The sequence below is a fragment of the Hyperoodon ampullatus genome, assembly GCF_949752795.1.
Source record: "Hyperoodon ampullatus genome assembly, chromosome: 17".
NCBI classification, from domain to species: domain Eukaryota; kingdom Metazoa; phylum Chordata; class Mammalia; order Artiodactyla; family Ziphiidae; genus Hyperoodon; species Hyperoodon ampullatus.
Window position 1 is genome coordinate 3,693,964 of NC_136930.1, and position 11,014 is coordinate 3,704,977.

Below are 11,014 nucleotides of genomic sequence, written 5' to 3' on the forward strand. Positions count from 1 at the left end.
TGCCATGTGATTCCCACGTACTGATCTGAAAGAAGAAATCACCCAGTCAACAGTTCTTATTGGGAGCTTGCCTTTGGCCCGATACTGTTTCAGGTGCTAGAGATGGAGAAATGAAAAAGACAAGCAGGGTACACGTCTTTCCAGCTTCAATTCACTGGGAGAGAGACGGATGATAATATACGACAGCAAATAAGAATAGTAAATAGATAGTAGACATACATTTTAAAATGCCATATGCACAAGTGATGTGAAAACTACCAGCAAGGCAGTTTTCACATGACGGGGCTGGGATTGTGGGTGGAGGAAAGACTGCCACTTGAGTTGAGACTTGAGTAATGGGAAGACGGACCACTCAGGACGCAGAGGATGTCTTTCCAGACAGGACAGCAGGGCAAAAGCCATGTTCCAGGAGCAAATACAGGTCCAGTATTGTTGCAGCAGGAAAGCAGCAAGCGCCAGGCCTGTGCCAAACCAGCTCGTCTAGGCCGTCCCCTGCGCCCTCTTCAGAAGCTCTCACATCTTCAAGCACCCCTCAAACAGGCCCAGGAGCCCCCAGCAAGTGGTCTCCCCTGAGATCTGAAAGGAAGTGTGCGTGTCTACCAGCAAAGAAAATGGCCTGTCTACCATTTCCTTCTTTCTAGAGAGCTCTCAGCTCACTGCAGCTGGATTAAAGCCCAAAAAAGCACTTACACCCTCAGTGACCATCCAAGATGCAGCTCAAGTGTCGCAGCTCCTGCTGGGTGACAAGAGGTGCTGCTAGATGGAGGACCCTGCTCTGGCTTTGTCGCCCCCTCCCATGACTGCTGCTGCTTCCTCTGGACCTTTACCTTGTGCTCACAGGCACCCAGATGGCCCCAGGCCTTGTCGTTGGGTTGTCACAGTGACAGCTACACCAAAGCTAGGGTGACTATGGAGAAGCTCTTCCTTCATTCTTGGATGGCGCTCTTCTTCCCCAGGCCTTGGTCAGAGCACTTGGCTGGCACCTGGAGACAAACTGAGCACCTGGAAGACAGATACCCACCCTAAACTCATCCTTCACCCTCGAGGACCCTCAGCATCAAGCACCTCAACTTCCTCTTCCTTCGAGGTGAATTCTTTCTTTCCTTTCCAGGAGGCTTTCTTGTTTCTCATGTGATGGTACCTCTATCGGTCTTCCACAGGTGCAGACAGGCCCACATTTGGGAATGAATGCAGATTGGCTTCAAGGTCATTCTTTATTTAGGAATATTTAAGTGTTGATCTGTCTTGGACAACTCTCTTCCCAGCACTACTCAAAATGCGCATTATATGGGTGAGCTATGTGGACTGAGCCGCAGTGTTCCATCATGCTTCTCAGAAACGAATAGAAAGTCGCTGGATGTGAGGACTTTCTCTTCTTGTTTGATTACAGTGGGATTTACGATGATCTGAAAGCTCCACTTCATCTCTCTCTCTAGTTTTATTAAGAGGAATTTAAAAAATCTTAGAAGATACGGTTTTTCTGGCAAAAGAAAGGGTCTCTTTTGACCCTTGATCTAATTTCTAGCTAATCTGGGCAAGTCTGATCCAATGCATACTATCTCCATGTCACTTTTCCTGATTTCTCTAACAGGAGTTGACAATTTTTTTGAATCTTAAATGCACTTACTTTACTTTATTTTTAAAATATTTTTACATATTCTAGTACTTATTTCCTATATCATTTAGCACATAGTACAATTCAATCAATAAATACTTTGAATGAACGAAGGTATTTGTGAAGATGTTTTTTCTTCATAAGTAGGCTGTAGACTCTCAGAATAAAGGAACATGTTTATACTTATTTTTATAACAAATGTTTTAACACAGATCCTTGTATGTAGGGTGGACGGACAAAGAAAATACTCAAGAGGGAAAGAGGAGGCTCATTTGAGAAAGAACCCCACTCAGACAGGACCCCAAAAGATGACACTTCCTTAGTAGCTTTTCACAGTACAGAAGCTAGTTCTTAAGCTTGTTAGCTTTGAAAACTGATTCCAACAGCAAATGGAGAGTGGTTTCATCTTTAAAATAAACACATGCATGAGGTCGATGGATAAAATCAGAAGATCGATTTATTAATTCACAATGAGAAATGAACTGTCATAAAAGCTGAAGGGCAATGTCTCTTGCGTAGACCTATGTGGGAAGCCAGATATAATCAGAAGTTTGCTGGGTGAACATGGAGTCAGATCAAGGGAAAATCAATAAGTGATTTAAATATTTAATGACATCAGACCAAGAAAGTTTGATGCATTTATCTCCATAGTCATGATCATCCTGCCAGCGGAATAACATTCTCGAGTCTGTTGGCTAAATGAACAGTCACTACCAGTGTTTGAATCTTGGGCCGTTCTTTCTCTGTGTGAACTCGTTATCTTGTTTTATAATCTTCTGGGATCATACCTTCCTTTTAATATCCAAATAAAATTCTTTATGGCTCCCATATAGTGTGACTATACAAAATGCAGTCATTTCTCAAATATTGCTGATAATTTCTTGCCCTAGTTTCCTAGTTGTTATTGATTATCTCTCACTCCAAACTACTGCTCCTAGGACCCCCTCCCCATCACTCCTTGGCATCTCACTACTCTCTCTGTATGTTGTTTAATCTCTCACTGGTCTACTTAGTCCCAGCAACTGCCTATAATCTTCTTTTTATTCCCCAGAGGAACATTTGATTGTACTGGTTAACTAATTTGCTACATTTTTTCTGTTACTTTTTAAAATGTTCTCCATTTGGGTGTTTTAAACTAATATGAAGAGACCCCTTGGCTCAGGGGACAGCAACATCTGGGCAACCACAGACAAGCCCCTTGGGATAGAAGCTTCTCACTGACCCAACTTATTTTGAAATTCTTTAAATGAAGTGTCAAATCATCCCAGTAAAAATGCTTCAACTTGACACAGTATCTTTGAGCTTCCTGCCTGATGCCTTCAGAACGTAGTCAATCGTCCTAGCTTCCCTTTTCATTAGCCATTAGGCGTATGTTCTTCATTTGGTTTCACGGATAATGACACACTTTAAAAAAAATTTTCAACGTGATTTTTTGCAAGGTGCTCTAAAGTTTAGAAGAAGCCTCAGCTTTTTTTTTTTTTTTCTCAAGAGAGTGGTCAATTTATTACAGAATGCTAGGGTTGTTACACACTTTATATTGTAGAGTGAAATCAGTAATAAATGGGCACAACAGTGACTGCTTCACTAGTTATCATAAATAGCCTTTAAAAATTTGGGAGGTCTTAGTTTTATTACTAAATCAACTTTTATAATTTTGTAGATGAAAAAATTTGGCCTGTCAAGACTAGGCTAAACCGGAGCTCAGGCTAAGCTGCTCCAAACCTGCATCTCCATCCTCTTTCCAGAATGGTACATGTCTTACCCAGACTCCCATTTCTCTCCCTTATATTTTAACTAGCAAACTGTTCAAGTTCTTTTTTAATAGATGATGTGTGGCTTTCAAATGGAGCTGGTTCACAGAGCTCAAAATTTCTGCATTTGATATTTTGCTGTTGGGAGGCGCTGTGCTGTTATGACAGTCGTGTGACTTGAAGTCACACAGACAGAAAGCAGTGGGACCTGGTGGGATAATAATGAGTTGGGGCCAGGCAGAGCATCTCTTAGAGTCCTGGCTTGGTAGCCATGGGACACTGGGCAAGTCTCTTAACCGCCATGAGGCTTAACTTACTTACCTGTCCAGTGAAAAATATAACTTACAGGGTTATGTAAGCAGTAAAAGTACAGTGTCTAGCATAGTAATAGATGTTTAATAATTAGCAGCCCTTAGTGTTGTTTTTCTGTTTTATGTGTCACTTATCACATTTGTAAATGTGGGAAAATAATTTAACTTCTCTGAATCTCTTTATGCCCAGTGGCAAAATGGAGAAAAGAATATCAACCTCACAGGAATGTTAGGAGGATTAAATGATAAAAATATGTACAGTGACATTCAATACACATCTGTTCATTTTTCTCTCCCTCTTTTCTCCTGTCAGTAATTTGTTCTGGTTCCTCTGAACCAGTGAACAGTTTAGATTGAAATTTTGTTTGGAAGAACTTCATGCTAAGGGTGTTTGTGTCTTCATTTTAGGTGGCATGTCATCTGCCCGTACACTCCGGAAGTGAAAACAACTAATGTATTGAGTTGTGGTTTTCTCGATTTTGAAAGCACCTCTTCCTTTCTGATGAGAGGTCCTGGAGTTTAGAACCTTGCATCATAGCAGCTCCCACTCTGGGCAGAGTTGGTCAAGGATGCCTCTCTTGTAAAGGCCTACAAGCTCCCAAGTTTATTTCACAAAGAGAGGGGGTTGGAGCTTATGACTCAGCTTCACACAAAGTCAGCTCTTTTTCTTACAATGAAAATTTTGTTGTGCTTCTCCCAGGGTACAGATGAGGATTCCATCCTTGCTAACCGTGCTGGAACCTCCTGCAGGTGGATGTGTTCTGGGTGGAAGCAGTTGTCTCTGTTCTTTTGCAAACATTGGATGTAGAAAGCAGGCAGGGCTTTGGCATTTGAAAAAGGTGCTGTGAGGGAGACACCCACGAATGCAAGGGAACTGCTACCTGTGGCTCAGACCTGCTCAGGAGCAGAACAGACTACTCACCAACCACACTAAAAGCCACAGGTGGTTTGTTTTTCCTTTTATTAAAATAAAAGTACTCTTATAATAATTACCAATGTGTTAATAATATTCTAAAACAGTTTTGGGAGAGGAGTGACATAGCCGAGCATCTTTGTTGCTTTTGCTGTCAGAGAGCATAATAGTAACTGTTTCCAGTTTATGGCCAACATAGACTCAGCATAACAGGCAGAGCTGGAATCAGCAGAACTTGACTTTATTTCCAATTCTGGAGTTTACTTATTGTAAGAATGTGAAAAAAAGATAATAATACGTACACTCCAACAATAACAAGACTTAGATTCTCAGAGCTACGGTCACTGAGAGGGAACGTGAGGCTCAGTTGGATGATGCGCGCACGTAAAACTCATCACAAGACCCAGCAGCATCCACACAACAGACCATGCTTGCATCTCATCTTGTTTAATTAGGAAACGCAACTGGAAGTTGAAGTATAGGAATTTATTAGATCCATTTCATACTGCTCTCAAAAGGTCCCAGGGTGATCTAGTTGCAAACAGCAAAATGCTTTACCTCTTACAGACCTTATGATTTATTTATAAGAAAACAAAAGAAAATATTTCGATACTTACTCTGTGTTATTTCCACAGGTGATAAGGTGGTCTGTTAGTGTTTGTTAGTATGTGCATTATTGTCTAATTTTTAATTATCTAGCCTTAATTTTATTACTTTTTTGAAAGGAAGTGAATCATTGTCATCTGCTTATAGTCAATTAAGTTATAGACAATGTGCTATTAAAAATCTTGAATAAGTTTAACAAGTAATTCTTAAGGAGGACAGATACCACAAATTTGGTCTGAATTATTTTGTGACCTACGAGAACAAAAAAGGGCTTTTACTGACTTTGCCACCAAACCATAGAAGAAAAAGTTGTCTTTTATTGTATACAACTGTATCTTGTTATGATTTAAGTAATTAGTTTGGTATTAGAAGTATCTGATTAATTCAGATACATCCAAACCAGTGGGAACAATAATTATGTAAAAGAAGCATGAATAATTAAAAATAAAAAATTGTGAGTATCTAGTTCTAAAGCTTTTCAAAGTATTTGTTCTAGAAGCAGCTAGTTGTGCAGAGCAGTGACTAGGAGGGAAAAGTTAAGTACAAAATCACATTGTAGACTTCTCAGTTTAATCTTAATCTAAATGATACTCCACTGCCTAACCACAAATGAATACATATGCTTATTATCACGTAGATACGGTTTTGCCTAAACATTCATTTGGATTTCAATCTCCTTTTCAATTAGAAATCCAGGAAAGCAGAAATGTAGATGCCTTGCCACTGAGACACCAATACTAGCTATCAAGTGAGACTTATACCACTGTCACGGATATTGTGCCAGGCAGTTTCAATCTGGTCACATGTTAGCTGTTGTTATATGAGAACTGTCCTTTGCAGGAAAGTCTCTTTACATTTTCCTTATGCTACTCAAAAATGGCGATATATTTAGACTATATTATCTAGTCAAAATACACATTTTTATTTATTAGAGCAATTTCTTTTGGGTCTTTAAGTTACTGTCTGGTATAAGTTTGACCCCCAAAAGAAACATAAATTTTCTAAAACAGCTCATTTCTCCTACGTGCCTGTCTTTCTGATTTAAAGTAGGAGCAATATAAGCAATGGAAAGAACACTTTCCATTGGGGGTTCTGCTGCCTATAGAAATGCTTGATTGAAACAAAGTAAATATATTTCCTTCTCCTGAATTTTTTTTTTGGTTATCACAGTTTTCATAATGAAAACAATTTTCTCTTACACTTATTATATCCTGATATAATTTGGTCAGAAAGCTCATGGAAAATATGTCTAAAGGTTCAAGAAGAATCAGTTGAAGAATGTGAAAAATTTTGGCTAAATACCTCTGGTTTGAGGGGATGTCTGCTTCCAGATAGATGGAGTAGAAATACATTTCTATATTCCTGCCACTAAATACAACTACAAACCCTGGACATAACATGTATAACAAATATAAGAAGACTCTGAAAGGTGAGAGAAGAAATCAGGCTGACTGGGACCATCAGGATGCAAAGAACAATGTGGAGGTGGAACCTCTTGGCTTTTCTTTTTGCCTCATGTGCCCCAGACAAAATGCTGGAGACGCTACAGCCTGGAAATGCCAATGGGCGCAGACAACAACAACAAAATAAGTCCCAATAAAAGTCCTGCTCTCTCTCTAGAGAGAGAGCAAATGACCAAAAAAGGAGAAGTCTAGAAAGACAGAAAATCTTTTAGGCAATAACCACTCTCCTCTGGCTAAACCCCACAGAATGAAGTGAGGCTGCTTCCCCACCACTGCTGTGTCCCAGAGGAGACATTCTCTGGGCTGTAATAAGATGCCCAATCCCATGGACAGGGTGATATCTGACCGTGATGGAATCAAACTAGAAATCAAAAGCAGAAAGTAGGAGGAAAATCTTCAAACTTTTAGAATCCAAGCAACACACTTCTAACTCAGCCATGGGTCAACCAGGAAGTCTGAGGGGTAAACTAAAAATTAAATTTAAGTGAACAAAAATAAAAACAGAATAGCAACAAACTTTGTGGAACACAGGTAAAATAGTTACTGAGAGGGCACTTGATAGCATTAAATTTGTTATTAAATAAATAAATAAATAAAAATTTTTTAAAAAATGAAGAAATGTCCTAAATCAATCATCTAAGCTTTTACCTAAAAAATCTAGAAACAGAAAATCAAAATGAACCCAAGCAAGCAGAAGGAAAGAAATAATAAAAAACACAAATCGAGGGAGTTGAAAATAGAAAAATAAATATAGAAAATCAATGAAACAAAAACCTGTTTATTTGAGAAGTCAATAAAATAATCAAGTAAGAGTGATAAAGAACAAAAAGAAGACACAAATTAATAACGCCAGGAGTGAAGCATAGAGTATCACTACAGACCCTACTTCAAAAATGTAATAAGAAAACACTGTACACAACCATACATACACAAATTTGACAACTTAGATGAAATGGACCTATTCCTCCAGAGCATGAACAACTACAACTTACCCAATGTGAACTAGAGAATTTGAATAGCTCTGCCACTATTAAGGAAATTGTATTTGTAATTAAAATCCTTCCAAAAAAGATATCTCCAGACCAGATGTTTTCACTAGAGAAGTCTATGAAAGATTTAAAGGAAAATTAGCTCCAATGCTACACAATATCTTCTAGAAAATAAAAGAGGAAACAGTTGCGAATTCATTTTATGAAGCTAGTGTTATCCTGATACCAAAATCAAAGACAGCACAAAACAAAACAAAACAAAAATCATTATAGACCAATAACACTCATGAATATAGACAAAAAATCCCTAATAAAACATTAGTAAATATAATTCAGCAATATATAGAAAGAATTTTATATCTTGGTCAAATGAGATTTATTCCAGGAATGCTAGGCTGATTCAATATTTAGAAGACAATAAGGCAGTCCACCAATATTAACACAAAAATCATGTAATCCTATCAATTGATGCAGGAAAATCATTTGACAATATTCAACACTAATTCATGATTGAAATCTCAGAAAACTAGGAACAGATGGTAAGTTCTTCAGCTTGACAAAGAACAGCTACAAAAAAACTGCAACTAACATGATATTTAATGGCAAAAGTTTGAATGCTTTCTTCCTAAGGTCAGGAAAAAGCAAGGATGACTGTTCTCATCACTGTTATAAAATGTAATATTAGAAGTTCTAATCACTTCATAAGGCAAGAAAAAGAAATACAGATGTACAAATTGGAAAGGAAGTGGGTAAACCCCTCCTTATTCATGGATGGCATGATTTTATATGCAGAAAACCCCAAGGAATCTACAAAAAAAATTTTAGAACTAATAATTGAATTCAGCAAGGTCACAGGATACAAGATCAACGGATGAATAACAATTATATTCTATATGCTAGCAATGAACATGTGCAGGCTGAAATTTAAAATATAATACCATTTGCAATACCTCCCAAAACAGTGGGAACATAGATATGTGTAAACCTAACAAAACATGTATAAGACTTACTTGCTGAAAACTACAAAACACTGACGAAAAAAAACCAAAGAAGATATAAATAAATGGGGAGAAATATCTGTTCATACACTGGAAGACTCTACAAAATAAAGAAATCAATTCTCCCTAAACTGATATACTGGTTTAGTGCAATTCCTATCAAATTCAGAGCAAGATTTTTTTGTAGATATAGAAAATATTATTCCAAAATAATATATGGAAAGGCAAAGGAACTATAGTAGTTAAAACAATTTTGAAAAAGAAGAAGGTGGGAAGAATCAGCCTACCCAGTTTTAAGACTTATTATGTAGTTACAGTAATCAAGACTGAATAGTTTTGGCGAAGGATAAACACTAGAGTCAGTGGAAGAGATTAGAGGATGAAGTAATGGCCCCACACAAAGACACCCAACTGATTTTTAGTAAGGGTGCAAAAGTGATGCAGTGAAGGAAGGAAAGCCTTTTCAACCAATGGCATTGGAGCAATTAGACACCCATAAGGAGAAACTTCATGATCTAGAGTTGCGCTAAGAGTTCTCACATGTGAAAAACCTGATCCATAAAAGAAAAAAGAGGTAAATCAAAGTTTAACATTTTTGCTTTGCAGAAGACCCTGTTAAGACGATGAAAAGGGGACAAGTAGGAGGGGAGGGAGACGCAGAGGCAAGCAAGATGGCAGTGACAGCTGCTCAGGGTGGGAGAACCGGTGGTGGCAGTAGTAGGGCTGGCGGTGGCCAGCTGTGGGACAGGCAGTAGACGCAGCAGCTTGCTGGATGAGTGGAAGATTGATGATAAGCCTGTAAAAATTGACAAATGGGATGGATCAGCTGTGAAAAATTCTTTGGATGATTCTGCCAAAAAGGTACTTCTGGAAAAGTACAGATATGTGGAGAATTTTGGTCTCATTGACCGTCGCCTCACCACCTGTACCATCTCCTGTTTCTTTGCCATAGTGGCTTTGATTTGGGATTATATGCACCCCTCTCCAGAGTCCAAACCTGTTTTGGCTTTGTGCGTTATATCCTATTTTGTGATGATGGGGATCCTGACCATTTATACCTCATATAAGGAGAAGAGCATTTTTCTCGTGGCCCAAAGGAAAGATTCCACAGGGATGGATCCTGATGACATTTGGCAACTGTTGTCCAGTCTCAAAAGGTTCAATGACAAATACACTCTGAAGCTGACCTTCATCAGTGGAAGGACAAAGCAGCAACGGGAAGTCAAGTTCACCAAGACCATTGCTAAGTTTTTTGACCACAGCGGGACACTGGTCATGGATGCGTATGAACCTGAAATATCCAGGCTTCATGACAGTCATGCCACTGTAAGCAAAATAAAATAGCTACTTCTAAAAGCAGCCATCTTTTGGCTGGATCATGCTGAATTAAAGGGTGAGGGAGAAAGAAACAGAGAACTTAATATGGGTAAAGTAAGAAATGTAAAAAATGTCCATTTTGTCTTGAAATTTTAGTCCATTCTGGATAAATACAATTTTCTAGCTCAGTTATGATAAGTTGTAGCTCTGATATCTAGCTATAGCCTCTTTGGTCTGCTGATTTCATTGTTTTGATTTGCTTTTCTGGAAAAGCATTTTTGCTAAAAGCTGTACAGACTTTCTCCTCCATATCTAGCAGTACTTTATATAGTATAGCTTTGTGCCATGCAGCATTTGAAGACTCAGTTTTTAAAACTGTTAACCTGTTGTTGACTTTATTGTGTTAATTCCCATTTCAACAGCTGTTTCCCTTAATTCAGGATACAACTTCCTGTGTATGACAGTTTTCCTTCACACACCATTTTTGTGGGTGTGTATATATCTGACTTGGGGGAGAATTGGGGGACAAAACCATAGCTTTTTAATTTGTTTAAAAGAGACTTTCTGTCTGCTACATTTTGTGCTCTTAACCAATTAAAGAAGCCAATGGCGTTTTTAGTTTTATCTTGTCGATGTTTTCCACTAGTATATCCCTGTTGATTTGTTTGTGCCCTTTATTAACTGCCATTTTCTAAAATTTTTTTCAATAAAACAAAAGATGTGAGAAAAAGACAATGAAAAGATAAGCTACAGACTGAAAAGATACTTGCAAACCATATATCTGTTAAAGGACTAATATCTAGACTCTATAGAGAACTCTCAAACTCAACAGTAAAAAACAAACAAAAAATCCGAATAAAAAATGCAAATCCCATGAAGAGACATTTTATTGAAGACGATATATATGGAGAGCAAGTAAGGACATAAAAGATGTTCAACATCACTAGCCATTAAGACTACAATGAAATATCACTGCACAGTTGTTAGAATAATTAAAATTAAAAAACAGTGACAATACCAAATTCTGGTGAGGACACAGAGAAACTGGATC

At 38.0% G+C, this 11,014-nt stretch overlaps 1 pseudogene across 1 annotated transcript; it reads left to right on the forward strand.

The window, feature by feature from the left end:
• The first annotated feature begins 9,317 nt into the window (after window positions 1-9,317).
• Window positions 9,318-9,990, forward strand: LOC307065383 (signal peptidase complex subunit 2-like; annotated as a pseudogene). Its single transcript has one exon. The product of its transcript is annotated as a signal peptidase complex subunit 2-like (transcript).
• The last annotated feature ends 1,024 nt before the right edge of the window (window positions 9,991-11,014 follow it).